This window comes from Pagrus major, chromosome 6 (genome assembly GCF_040436345.1).
Source record: "Pagrus major chromosome 6, Pma_NU_1.0".
Taxonomy (NCBI): domain Eukaryota; kingdom Metazoa; phylum Chordata; class Actinopteri; order Spariformes; family Sparidae; genus Pagrus; species Pagrus major.
Genome location: NC_133220.1, coordinates 38306988 through 38319875, shown reverse-complemented (window position 1 = coordinate 38319875; position 12888 = coordinate 38306988). Strand labels below are relative to the sequence as shown.

At 43.6% G+C, this 12888-nt stretch overlaps 1 long non-coding RNA gene across 1 annotated transcript; it reads right to left on the bottom strand.

The window, feature by feature from the left end:
• Positions 1-623: 623 nt before the first annotated feature.
• Positions 624-3713, bottom strand: LOC140998429 (uncharacterized). Its single transcript, XR_012179429.1, has 3 exons — positions 3598-3713; positions 3402-3429; positions 624-1299 (listed from the first exon to the last, which is right to left on the bottom strand). It is a non-coding gene; the product is annotated as an uncharacterized lncRNA (long non-coding RNA).
• Between the last annotated feature and the right edge of the window lie 9175 nt (positions 3714-12888).

Below are 12888 nucleotides of genomic sequence, written 5' to 3'. Positions count from 1 at the left end.
GTGGGTACGAGCAGGGCCTTTTGGGGATGTCTCCTGAAAAGGGAAGGCATGGACATGACCTCTCTCTCCTGTCTTTACTGTTTGACCAGGCTGCTCACACTTTAAAACCCAAACTGTCCATTGAATTGAACAGAATTAAGTACTAAAGCTTTTGCTGGCAAATCACATGTTCCAGCAATGGTCAAAACTCTGCATATGAAAGGTTCTTCAGCTCCTGCAAACTGAACAGAAACTCCATCTTTTTCAATCTTATTCAGAGTGTCACATAGTGGTTCAAGGAACGTCAACATTGATGGCTTTGAGTCCCCAAACCAAAGACCTGAAAATATCATGTTTTCTCGTTTTGTGCGCTGAGCAAAGCTTAACTCATTTATGACACAATAGAAAAGCCAAACAGAAAACTTTGAGGACTTGAAAATGGGTATGCCATCTGTGTTCCAAGTTAAAGAAATGTTTCTGGGATCACTGAGAGGCCCATTGCCAGTGGTCAATTTCTGATAGACTTCCCCATCATATATTTCCTCGATACTGTTGTGACATTTTTTCTTTCTGTTAAACCTGAACTTTAGTTCCTCCTTAAATCCTTCCTTAGCAAACAGTGACTGCAACTGAGCTTCAATAGAACCTTCAATAAAATAGGAAGTTGAGCCCTCAATCAACACATTTGCTTCACAGGATTTACACTGGGTGTCTGTATTCTCAACAGACATGAGGCATGCACTACAGTATTTGTGCAAAAGTAGGTACGAGGAAGGGAACTGGTCAAAAAATGTTTTGAATTTCTGTAAATTCTGAAGACATTCTGTCTGGATGTCAGGGGGGCAGTGTAGAGTGATTAGTGTGAGCAAGTCACTTATAGCTTTTCCAGTTAATTTGTGTCTGTTGGCAAATGTCATTATGAGAAGAAGGCTCTCTGCAACAGAAATTGGTGCGTCTCTGTAAAGTGGCTGATCTCCATTTTTGTCGAGTTTTTGAGTCCTGTTCCCTCCTCCAAGTTTACTTCTACACTGCCATCAATTGGTAGGTCATCATCAAAAAATGAGTCATCATTAAATGACAGGTTATCATATAAAGTCTCCTCTACAAATTCAGGTAGGCAATCAACAAATGGATCTGTGTGCTGTTCACTCTCTGATTCTGCATTATCGTCTGCGTGATGTGCATCTCTTGCATGTTCATAACATTGGCATAATGTACACAAACTTTTGATTGGAGGATCTTCCTGGTTGGCGGAAACATCAGCTTCCATTGCACAACTGGGTACTTGTTCGGTGCTGCAGTTATTTTGGATAGTTGATCCTAGCAACACAAGACATAATATACAGTCATGGAAAAAATTATTAGACCACCCTTGTTTTCTTCAATTTCTTGTTCATTTTAATGCCTGGTTCAACTAAAGGTACATTTGTTTGGACAAATATAATGATAACAACAAAAATAGCTCGTAAGAGTTTAATTTAAGAGCTGATATCTAGCCATTTTCCATGGTTTTCTTGATAGTAACCAAAATCACTTAAGTTCTTACATCAATAGCTATGGCACTGTACTGCCAAAAACACTGCTTTTAAGCATTCCATGTTTTCTTTTCTGTTTGCTTTAAACACATGATACACACAGGAGTTAGTACTTGATTGCGTAACCATTGTTTTTGATGACTGAAGCCATGCGTCTTGGCATGCTCTCCACCAGCTTCTGACATTGTTCTGCTGTCACAGCAGCCCATTCCTGTTGCACAAATTCAAACAAATTTGCTTTGTTTTTGGGCTTGTGGTTCTCCATTTTGAGTTTGATGATTTTCCATAGGTTTTCAACTGGATTCAGATCTGGTGATTGAGCAGGCCAAGGCATGGTGCGAATGTTGTGGTTCTCCATCCAGGCTTAAACTAACCTTGCTGTGTGGCAAGGGGCATTGTGTTGTTGGAAAATCCAGTCATTCGAGGCAGGAAAGAGTTTTCCAGCTGATGGAAGAAGACTGTTTTCAAGAGTAGCCCTGTACATGACCTGGTTCATTCGCCCTTCACACAATTGCATTTGCCCTGTTCCACTCATACTGAAACAACCCCAGATCATCACTGATCCACCCCCATGTTTTACTGTAGGGGCAAGACAGTCTGGTTTGTAGGCTTCTCCAGGCCTCCTCCTAACCAGTAAGTTAGCTGGAGTGGGCATCAACTCAAAATTGGATTCATCACTGAAGAGAACCTTAGCCCAATCATCAACAGTCCAATCCTTGTGATCCCTAGCAAAGAGTAACCGGGCCTTCCTGTGCCTTTCGTTGATGAAGGGCTTCTTCCGTGCTCTGTGTGACTTCAGACCAGCTTCAACAAGTCGGTTTCGAACTGTCCTTGCCGAACAAGTCACATTTCTCGACAGTGCCCACTCATTTTTAAGGTCCCTGGAGGTCTGACGACGATTCCTGACACAGGAACGGACGAGTGCACGGTCATCTCGTGGGGTAGAGAGACGTTTCCTGCCACGGCCAGGTAGCAATTTGGTAGTGCCGTGTTCGGCTTGTTTTTTCTTGTTGTAATGAACAGCTGTCTTGGAGATCTTTAGTTTTTTTGCTACCTGTCTCTCACTCATGCCAATTTCCAGCAGTGCCAAGATGGCTGCCTTTGTGGCTTCACATAATTCTTTTGTTTTAGGCATTATGTGAGAGCTGACAACTTCTGAGTTGTGCTATGGCTTGAATGTAAGCAGGAAACCACTCTAAGCCTTTGCATGTGCAGTGCTGCTTATGACATGAAATGGCCTCTTATATACCCTGGGAATACAATTAAGCTTAAGAATGTCAAATAGGACATAAAGTATTATGTGATCAGCTGCATTTTTTGTCGTGTTCATTGTATTATACCTTTAGTGGTACCAGGTATTAAAATGAACAAGAAATTGAAGAAAACAAGGGTGGTCTAATAATTTTTTCCATGACTGTATGTGCTCTCCTGTTGTAATCAATAACAAAAACAATGATATCGGTGATAGCTCAAAGTAAAAAATCACGGCAGCACACTGACTGGACTTGCCTATTTTATTCTTGGACGAACAAATGATATTAGTGAGTTTGTGGCTTACTGGTCTCTTGCTTATTTTTCAGTGCAATTTTGTCACTCTAAACACCTTAACAATTATGACAACAAAAATATCACAGTCATAGTTCAACACATGGAAATCTAATTATAGCTAGCAAGTTTCCCTTCAGTAGCAGTGTATTCATTCTAAATTAAAACTACCACTGATTTCTGCTTAAAAGGTCAAAGGGAATATGGGATAACTTATATTACCACTAAATGCTATCTTTGAAACATTACAATATTTATTTTCTAGACTAGAATCAAAATCCAAGGAAAATGCAGGCCATGCTTCATTGATTCATGAAGTCAGAATTTATTTTATTTTGTTACCTGTCTCTTCTACTCCTTCTGTGAGATGCTGAAAATAGAGAGAAATAACATTTGCAGTTAACATTCTTAATACTTGACTGTCATTCAAGCAAAACCCACTTCTTAGATAAAAGTGTGGAGCAATGCTGTCATAAGCAAAGGAGCTGCTGAAATTTAGCAGAGAAAATAGCATATAACAACAAAGGCAAATCCTCACCTTTTTTCTGTATCTTTTGAGTATTTTCTTGGCTCTTGACTTTTCTTCTCCAGCGTGAGTTACAGCTCTGTGTCATTTTAACATTTAATAGGCCTCATCTGTTTGTCTGAACAGCTGTGTGAACAACAGACACATAAAGAACCTCTTTGAATTCAAACAAGCACGTGAAAATTTGACATAGGCTATTTCAAAATGAAAATGCCTCACATGAATCACAGAGACAGACAACAGAAAAGACAAATAAAGCATTGCATTTCATCCACACGGTTAAATATGCTAGTTGGAAGTTACAGTAGTTTGTCCCACTTTTCTGAAAATAATTTGATTACCATGAAATATTATGATCAAAGTTGTAATAATGCTATAATAACAGCATAAAATTAGTCAGCATTAGATCTGTTGCTGGCATTTCATATACAATATATTTGTCTTTTTCAAATTGCAGAGGGCAGTTGATTTCACTATAATGACATTTTGGAGGTGAATTTGGCTGACTACTACTTCTGAGAGGTGTTTATTTTCTTTAGGGTAGACAGTACCAAAATATGCTAATGTTATAATACAGAGTGTTTATTTTAATAATAATTTTGTTATTGATGTGATTATGATAAGTTCATGGAGCAAGCGAGAGAGAAGCAGAGGGAGAGCGCGAGAAGACACCGCGCAGCGCACACCACTAGCAAAAACCTAAACGAGCAGTTATGAAGAGAGGAAAACACAGAGAGTATACGAGTCCAAGAGACAAATGGCTACACAAAAATACACCGAGGGGTTTGTTTACTTATGAAAGCCGACATCCGACGCTGTCTGTGGAAATAAATTGCTGTTTTGAGGGATGTAAATAGCCTTATCATGGCGATGCGGGGAAAGACGGAACTACTGCATAACAGAAGCCATTAAGAAAATATTCAGATTCCTTCTTTTAGACCTAAACTATTAGGGAACTATAGCTCCAGGCTGAATTTGCCCGGAATTGTCCTTTAATCACGAGTAATGTTAAATAAAGTAATATTAAATAATTGTACACTTACCACATTCGGAAGCTGCACAATATTGGCGCAAAAAGATGTAACCTCTGAACCCTGGATCAGCGCTGTCTGCCCTGGATGACTTACGCATGCGTCAGCTTGACTCTTCATTGGATAACAGCATGTCCATCACACACTCTGCATTGTGATTGGTTAAATCCATAGAGTGTATGAAAAGGTGAAATCGTAGGTGAAATGCAAGCTGCTCTGCAGAGATGGCGAAAGGGAACACCAACAGAATAAAAAAAAGAGGGTAAGTGACATCCTTGTTATTTTATGAAATGTTTATTATACTCCTTGTGGAACCTGGTCCGCGTGTATTGTATTGTGTGTTAGCCACATGTGACTACAAACTTAATTGGTCCGCATGGTAGCGTTAGCCATCGATACCCAGCGTTAGCTAGCCTTAGCTATCGATAGCTAACGCTATGGTCCGCATGGCAGCGTACCACTGTACTATAGGGTTTCTATGTAGGTTATGGATTTCATCAACAGTTTGATGCACATGCACGCACACACACAGGTGAAATAGAGGGGCAGAGAGAGACTTAGGCAAAATGCTGCAAAATAATCTGAAAAATATGTATCTGATATTTTTAGAGCAGCTGTTTTTACTGGACATTTATGTCCTTAAAGGTCCATTGTGTAAACTGTGACATCTATCGTTCAGATTCTAGATTGCAGCGCTGACCTCGCCCTTTGGCAAAGTGACGGTGGCCTCTGAGGACAAAAAAACTTAAACTGAAAATATATATTTTAACTCCAAAACTTCTCACTATGCTCTACCGACTAACTACTAACTAACTCTCTATGCTGTTTCCTGCTCCTTCTTCTTTCCTTCCGCCTTCTACTTAGTTGGTTTATTTATGAACATGAAACTCTTGAAAGGTGCTCTCTGACTGGCTGGATTTTCCCTTTGGGCTGCCGTACAAACATGCCGGCACAAGATGGCGTCACTCTCTAAAACAAGACCCTTGCTATATGTAGATATAAAACAAGAATTATAAGGTTATGAAAATCAAACAAATTTTATTGTTTAATGATTATACAGTGACACAAATATATTTATGGGTAGTATATTCAGATTTTGCCAATAAACCTTGACAATTATTACACACTGGACCTTAAGTGCACAAGTGTAACTTTTTTGAAGTATACTAGAGGGTTAAAGTTTTCGAGTGCTTTATAAGTTTAAAGCCATGAGCTAAAATACCTGATTTCTTCTCTTCCTTGACCTCTGTAATGCTTCTGTATCCTGTTTAACAATGACTCTTTCTTTGTTACAGGGGGGTGAAGAACTTCAGGCACTACGGGGTTTTTTGGACAAGGTGGAACAGGCTCAGCTTCAGACAGGGGCTATTTCTCCTCCAAAAGTCAAATCTGGGAAGCGAGAGCTTTTTCAAGACAGTGGCCTATATCTATCCTCTACCCGCTTAGCTGCAATCCATGGAGAGGCAAGAAAAGACTGCCTTCGATTGTTTCATCTTCTCTTCGAAGAATTCTTTACCTCAGAGGAGTGCCAAAATGCAGTGGCGTTCGGAAAACATGGAAAGGTGCCAGATGGGAAGACGGCCCTCAACAGAAAGAAAGTCAGTGGAATTCTAAGTAAGTACAGTGCTCAAGTGTGCATTCATCCCACAAGACTGTCATTTTTATTTTTTTTAAAGTGTTGTATCATTAATTATTCCCCAATACACACAAATATTAGAACATTCTGACCTAGGTTAGCAGTAGAAAAAAATAGGATGAGTGAATGTGTATCATTCATTATTTTCATATAAATCATTTTACATTTGTTTTCTTTCATTTGTGCAGCTTATGTAATGAACTGTGGGACCCTGGCTGGCTGGACTTCTGTTGAAAAAACAAGAGTCTAAAAGGTGTTGATCAACAAATGCCGCATCCGGGCTGCAAAGACTCTTTAATGCGTTGTGTTGGAGGAGAAACCGTGGATCTGCTGACTTTGAACATGCTGTGTAAGAGGATGTATAGAGCTTGCCTGCCTGTGAGAATATGTTGTGTTCAATCTACATATGTTGCCTGTGTGAATATGCTGTGTTCAAGCTACAGATGTAGTCTGAATCTGCTGTGTTCATTCTAGAGATGGTGCCTATGTGAATATGCTGTGTTCATTCTAGAGATGATGCCTATGTGAATATGGTGTGTTCATTCTACTGATGTTGAATATGCTGTGTTCATTCTAGAGATGGCGTCTGAATATGCTGTGTTCAATCTAGAGATGGTGCCTGTGTGAATATGCTGTGTTTCTGCTGCACTAATAAAAGGCTTCAAAGAGAGTGTGTGTATATGACTCCATAATGGCTCCAGTATTGCTCATTTTTTTCCAAAAAGGAGATTTCTCTTTTAAGTCTCAAGTAAGTCTCCACCAGCTACTTTTTTTTGTCTCATTTATTTTTCCTAGTGAATTTTAGGAGAAATATTAGAGAAACATATACAATATAGATACTAAAACGAGGCTGAAATGAGAATCACAAGTTTGTCTCCTGAGCCGTAGAAGAGCAACCTTTGAGCAGTAAAATTTTCCTCTGGGAAGTTTTGTGGCCCTTCACAGCTAAAGCCTTGAGAAGAACAACTGTGTCAGTCTCACAAGCAGCAGCAGAGGGAGAGGCTAGAAGTAAGTCATCAACATATTGTATCAGAGTGGAACCTCCTGGAAATGAAAGATCTTAGAAATCATTGTGTAAGGCACGAGAGAAAATTGTGGGTGACTCGGTGTACCCTTGGGGTAGTCTAGTGAATGTATATTGTTGACCTTCATAAGTAAATGCAAACAGATACTGGCTATCTTTATGTAGAGGAACAGAGAAAAATGCACTACAGAGGTCAAGTAATAATAATAATAATAATACATTTTATTTCATAGGCGCCTTTCTGTTACTCAAGGACACCTTACAGTAAATAAGAGACAATGCACAGTACACAATAGAATAAAATAAGATAAAAATAAAATAAATAAATAAAAAAGAAAGCCAAAAGAGTACACAAGAGTAAAAACAGTTAAAATGGACAGGAAATTCAGTTAAAGGGAAAAGGCAATCTTAAACAGGTGTGTTTTGAGTCGGGACTTGAAATGTGATAGTGTACTGATGTTCCTTATTTCGGGTGGCAGATAGTTCCAGAGCCGGGGAGCAGAGTGACTGAAAGCTCTGCTCCCAAAGGTGGTGAGACGGGCAGGGGGGACAGTCAGCAGAATGGAGGAGGATGAATGGAGGGTGCGAGAGGGAGTGGCGATATGGAGAAGATTGGAAAGATATGAGGGGGCAAGATTGTGAATGGCCTTGAATGTTAGCAGAAGGATTTTGAAGTCAATGCGGGACTTGACCGGGAGCCAGTGGAGCTGCTGTAGGACGGGAGTGATGTGGTGGATGGAGGGGGTTCTGGTGATGACACGGGCAGCTGAATTCTGGACCAATTGAAGTTTGTGCAGGGATTTGTGGGTGAGACCAGAGAGGAGGGAGCTGCAGTAATCCAGGCGGGAAGTGATGAGACTATGGACAAGGATAGCAGTGGTATGGGGAGTAAGGGAGGGGCGGAGGCAGTTGATGTTGTGTAGGTGGAAGTAAGCAGACCGGGTGATGTTGTTGATGTGAGATTGGAAGGAAAGTGTACTGTCGAGGATGACACCCAGACTCTTAACCTGTGGGGAGGGGGAAACGGAGCAGTTATCAATGATGAGGGGGAAACTGTCGGTTTTGGAAAGTGTTGATTGTGTACCAATGAGAAGAATCTCAGTTTTGTAAGAGTTGAGTTTTAGTAGATTTGAAGTGAATCAGGATTTTATTTCAGTTAAGCAGTCGGTAAGGGAGGAGGGCAGGAGGTTGGAAGTGGGCTTGCTGGCGAGGTAGAGCTGGGTGTCATCTGCGTAGCAGTGAAAAGTGATGTTATGTTTGCGGAAGATATTGCCAAGGGGAAGGAGATAAATGATAAAGAGGAGGGGCCCCAGGACAGAGCCCTGAGGCACACCTGAGGTGACAGGGGAAGGTTGGGATGTGAAGGTTTTTAGCTGGATGAACTGAGTGCGGCAGGAGAGATATGATTTATGAGTATGAGTGATGCCGAGGGAGGATAGTCTCTTGAGGAGGGTGGTGTGACAGATGGTATCGAAGGCTGCACTGAGGTCGAGGAGGACGAGAATGGAGAGTAAACCAGAATCAGCTGCCATGACGAGGTCGTTGGTTATTTTTATGAGTGCAGTTTCTGTGCTATGGAGAGGGCGGAAACCAGACTGGAATTGTTCGTACAGGTTGTTGTTGGATAAATGAGAATGGAGTTGAATTGCTACTGTTTTTTCAAGAATCTTGGAAATGAAGGGGAGATTAGAGATTGGACTTAGGTTATTGAAGTTTGTGGGATCTGCACTGGGTTTTTTCAAAATTGGGGTAATTGCAGCAGTCTTGAATGGTGTAGGAACAGTTCCAGTGGAGAGAGAGGAGTGGATGATGGCAGAGATGAGAAGGACCAGGGAAGGGAGGCAGGCTTTGACCAGAACTGTGGGGAGAGGGTCGAGCTGACAGGTGGATGGCTTGGACTTGTGGATAAGATCTGAAATTTCTGAGGTGGTGGGGAGCTGGAAGGAGGAGAAAGAGTGGGTAGGAGGAGGAAGTTCGGATACGACGTTGAGGGTGGTTTGTGAGCTGAGATGTTGGTGGATCATCTGGATTTTCTGACTGAGGAATGACATGATGGAGTTACAGAAAGCAGTTGAACAGAGGTGAGATGGTAGAGATTCCGGGGCTTGGGTGATATTCTTGTACAGTGAGAACAGTGATTTGGTGTTACCTTTGTTGGAACAGATTATGCCAGTGTAATAATTGGATTTGGTTTGGGTAATGCAGTTCTTGTAATGTAACATATGATTTTTGTAAATGTCTTTGTAAATATGAAGTCCAGTTTTCCTGTATAGCCGCTCGAGTTGTCGTCCTTTGGCTTTCATAAGTCGAAGTTCGGGGGTAAACCAGGGAGCGGAAAGGGAGAAGGAGACAGATCTGGTTTTTAGCGGAGCAAAGGAGTTGAGTATGTGTTGGAGTCCAGTGTTGTAGTGTGAAACCAGCTGTTTGAGGGTGACTGAGTTGTGAGTGGCCATGAGGGAGTCGATGCTGGAGGAGAGGGAATCTAAGTTAATGTCCTTAATATTGCGAAAAGAAATGAGACGGGGGAGCTTGCTAGTGGAGAGAGGGAGTTTTACACTAAATGAGAGGAGGAAATGGTCGGTTATGGGGAGTTCAACTGCAGTTAGATCAGAAGGGGAAACACCAGAGCAGCAGATTAAGTCCAGAATGTGACCCTTGGAGTGAGTGGGGGTATCGGTGTGCTGTTGAAATCCAAAACTGTTGAGGCAGGATGTAAAGTCTTTGGTAAGTGGGTTGTTGGTATTGTCCATGTGAATGTTAAAATCTCCCAGTACAATGTCGTTTGGTGAAAGGGTGGATAGGTGGGTGAGCAGAGCAGCAAAGTCATGTAGAAAGTCATTGTTTGGTTTTGGGGGCCGGTAAACAGTTGCAATGATGGTGGGAGTAGGTCCAGAGAGCTGACAAACAGTGGATTCGAAGGAGGTGAAAGCAGGGGTAGGCACCAGTGAGACTTTCTACTTCTCGTGATGGATTATTGCGAGACCCCCTCCCTGGCCGGTGCCACGGGAGTTGAGTTGGGAGAAGTCGTTGGGTTGTTGCCAGGTTTCAGTTAAACAGAAAAAGTCAAACTTATGATCAGTGATGAGATCCTGGATGAGATGGCCCTTGCTCGTGAGTGAGCGGATATTAAGTAAACCGAAGTTGACAGTGGTGCTTTCACAATTGGCAGTGGTGCTAGCCGACCGGGGCAGGGAGGCTAGGACACTGTGGTCAACGGCCCGGCCGGTGTTGCGTGAAGGGGGACGGGAATTGGACCAGATGGATTTTATTGGCTGAGTGGGAGGGACGGGGGCGCTAGAGAGCTGGACTGTGCTTTGTACTGCTGCTGGCGTGGGGTGAGGAAGAGTGACTATGGAGGGGGTGTGTGGTGTAAATAGTCAGTCACGTGGAGCATAATGTACGGAATATTGGATATTGGCTGCAAGCATGCGAGCACCTGTGGTGCTAGGATGGATGCCATCGGATTTAAAAAAGGAGGGGCGGTTCCAGAAGAGATTAAAATTGTCCATAAAGTTAAAACTACGGACTTAGCAGGCAGGTTTGAGCCAGGTGTTGAGCATGAGTAATCTGGAGAAGCGCATGTCGCCGTGACCAAATGTGGGAATGGGGCCAGAAATAAAAACAGATTTTCCACAAGTGCGAAGGAAGTCCAGGAGGGAGATAAAAGCCCGTTTTGTCAGTTCAGAGGCACCCCAAGCCATGTCGTTGGTCCCTACGTGCACAACTAGTCATATAATAATGGAGGACGGGAGAGACTGCAGCAGCCCAGGAAGTTTTCCCAGGATATCCAGGACTGTGGCACCGGGGAGACAACAGGTGGTGGCATTGAAAAAGCGGATATTCCATGTAATGGAGTCCCCAATGATCAGGGTGTTTGGTGGAAAGAGTGGGCGAGGATAAGGTTGAGCCGGGAGGGATGGTGGTGAGCCAGCGTCTGGGGTGTGTGCCGTCAGCAGGATCGGCAACTGTGCCTGGCATGACAGGTGTTGCGGTGGGTCGGCCGCCCCGGCCCCAAGAGGAAGAGAGTCCGCCAGCGGTGTCGGGTGGCGCACGCCTCCAGAGCGTCGGAGAATGGCTTCCTTCAGGAATTTGCGGCGAGAGGTGGTTGTTCTGGAAGACAGCTGGCGATCCGTGGCCGAAGCACAGTGGCTCTGGGCACCGGCGAGTACCGGCGGGGAAGAGGGCCCCGCAACACCCACGGGCACCGGGGGTGCCGCAGGGCCCTCCCTCACCGCCAGGATGATCCCAGACGCAGGGCAGACGGAGCGGGGAGAAGACGCACCAACAGCCGCCGAGGCACCGGGGACACGCGGCCATCGGAGCAGGAAGCCACAGGGACGCCACCGGCCGCAGGTGTAGGACCAGCCATCCTGGATGTGGAGCTGCTCGAGACCGAGTCCGGAGCAACAGCGGTCGCAGGCGGAGAGGGGCCAGCGGCTCCCCCAGGCAGGCAGCCCGCAGCAGCCGTGTGTAGGGAGCAGGCGGCGGGGCCTCCCGGCACCGGGCGAAGATCTGGATTGTCGGCCAGGGCGTCAAAACGGTTGGAGAGGCTCAGGCGAGGAGGAGAGGCAGCATCCTGGGCTCCCTTTCTGCCGCGGATCACAACTTCAGCCCAGGATGACTGGAGGCTGGGGGTTGAGGAAGTGAAAGGCCGCGGACAGGTGGAGGTATCCCATGGAGCAGTATCCTGGAGGGCCGCTTTGAGTGAGACTATTTGCATGGATTGTTCGTGGGCAATGTCCAGGCAGGAGGTCAACAGGGCCTGTTTATTCTGCAACTCCTGGGAGAGTCAACGGATGTCGTCTTTAAGGTCAGATATTTGTTTAATTGCTTTTATGAGGGTGGTGTTGTCAGAAGCCATGGCTGTAGCTCGTAGGCTAGTGTGGGTTGAGCTAGCCGGCTCGGATCGGAGGAAAACGACAAAATATCACCACAAATCCTTCAATATGTACGCATGCTGCACAAACCCTCCTGATCCAGACTTCTCTTCAGTAGAGATCCTGTTTAGATAAGCCAGTAGCCAGCTGCTGCTACCGCCGCAAAGTACCGTATAATGAGTCGAATTGGCTGGTATTGAAGATAATACAGTTGTAGGATTTGGAACTAAAGGGAAATGGGGGAGTACCACTTCATTAACCCTCTAGGCGCCAGAGTTTATTTAGGAAAATATTCTGTTTGGACTGTAAGATTTCAAAAGGCTGTAGCTTGGAAGTGGTGAGAGATAAATTCATAGTGTAAATGAGAAAAATATTCATAATAACCTAAAGTTTGTGATGGGAGTAAATTTAATCATCTAATTTGCATATTGTGACGTCACCAGGTGACTGAAAGTAACTTTCAGTAAAACTGATTTTTGAACATATTTACACAGAAAAAAAACATTTATATTGTCATCTCATCCTCAAAATAAAGGAACAGGAGTTTGATTGGAGTAAATTTACTAATCTAATTTGTATGTCACCAGGTAAAATTCAGTAAAACGGAATTCTGAACATATTTACACAGTAGATTTTTTTTTTTTCATCCTCTCATCCTCAGAGTAAATGAACAGGAATCTGATAGGAGTAAATGTCCTAATCTAACTTGTAAAAAGAAAAGAAAACTCTCGCCGT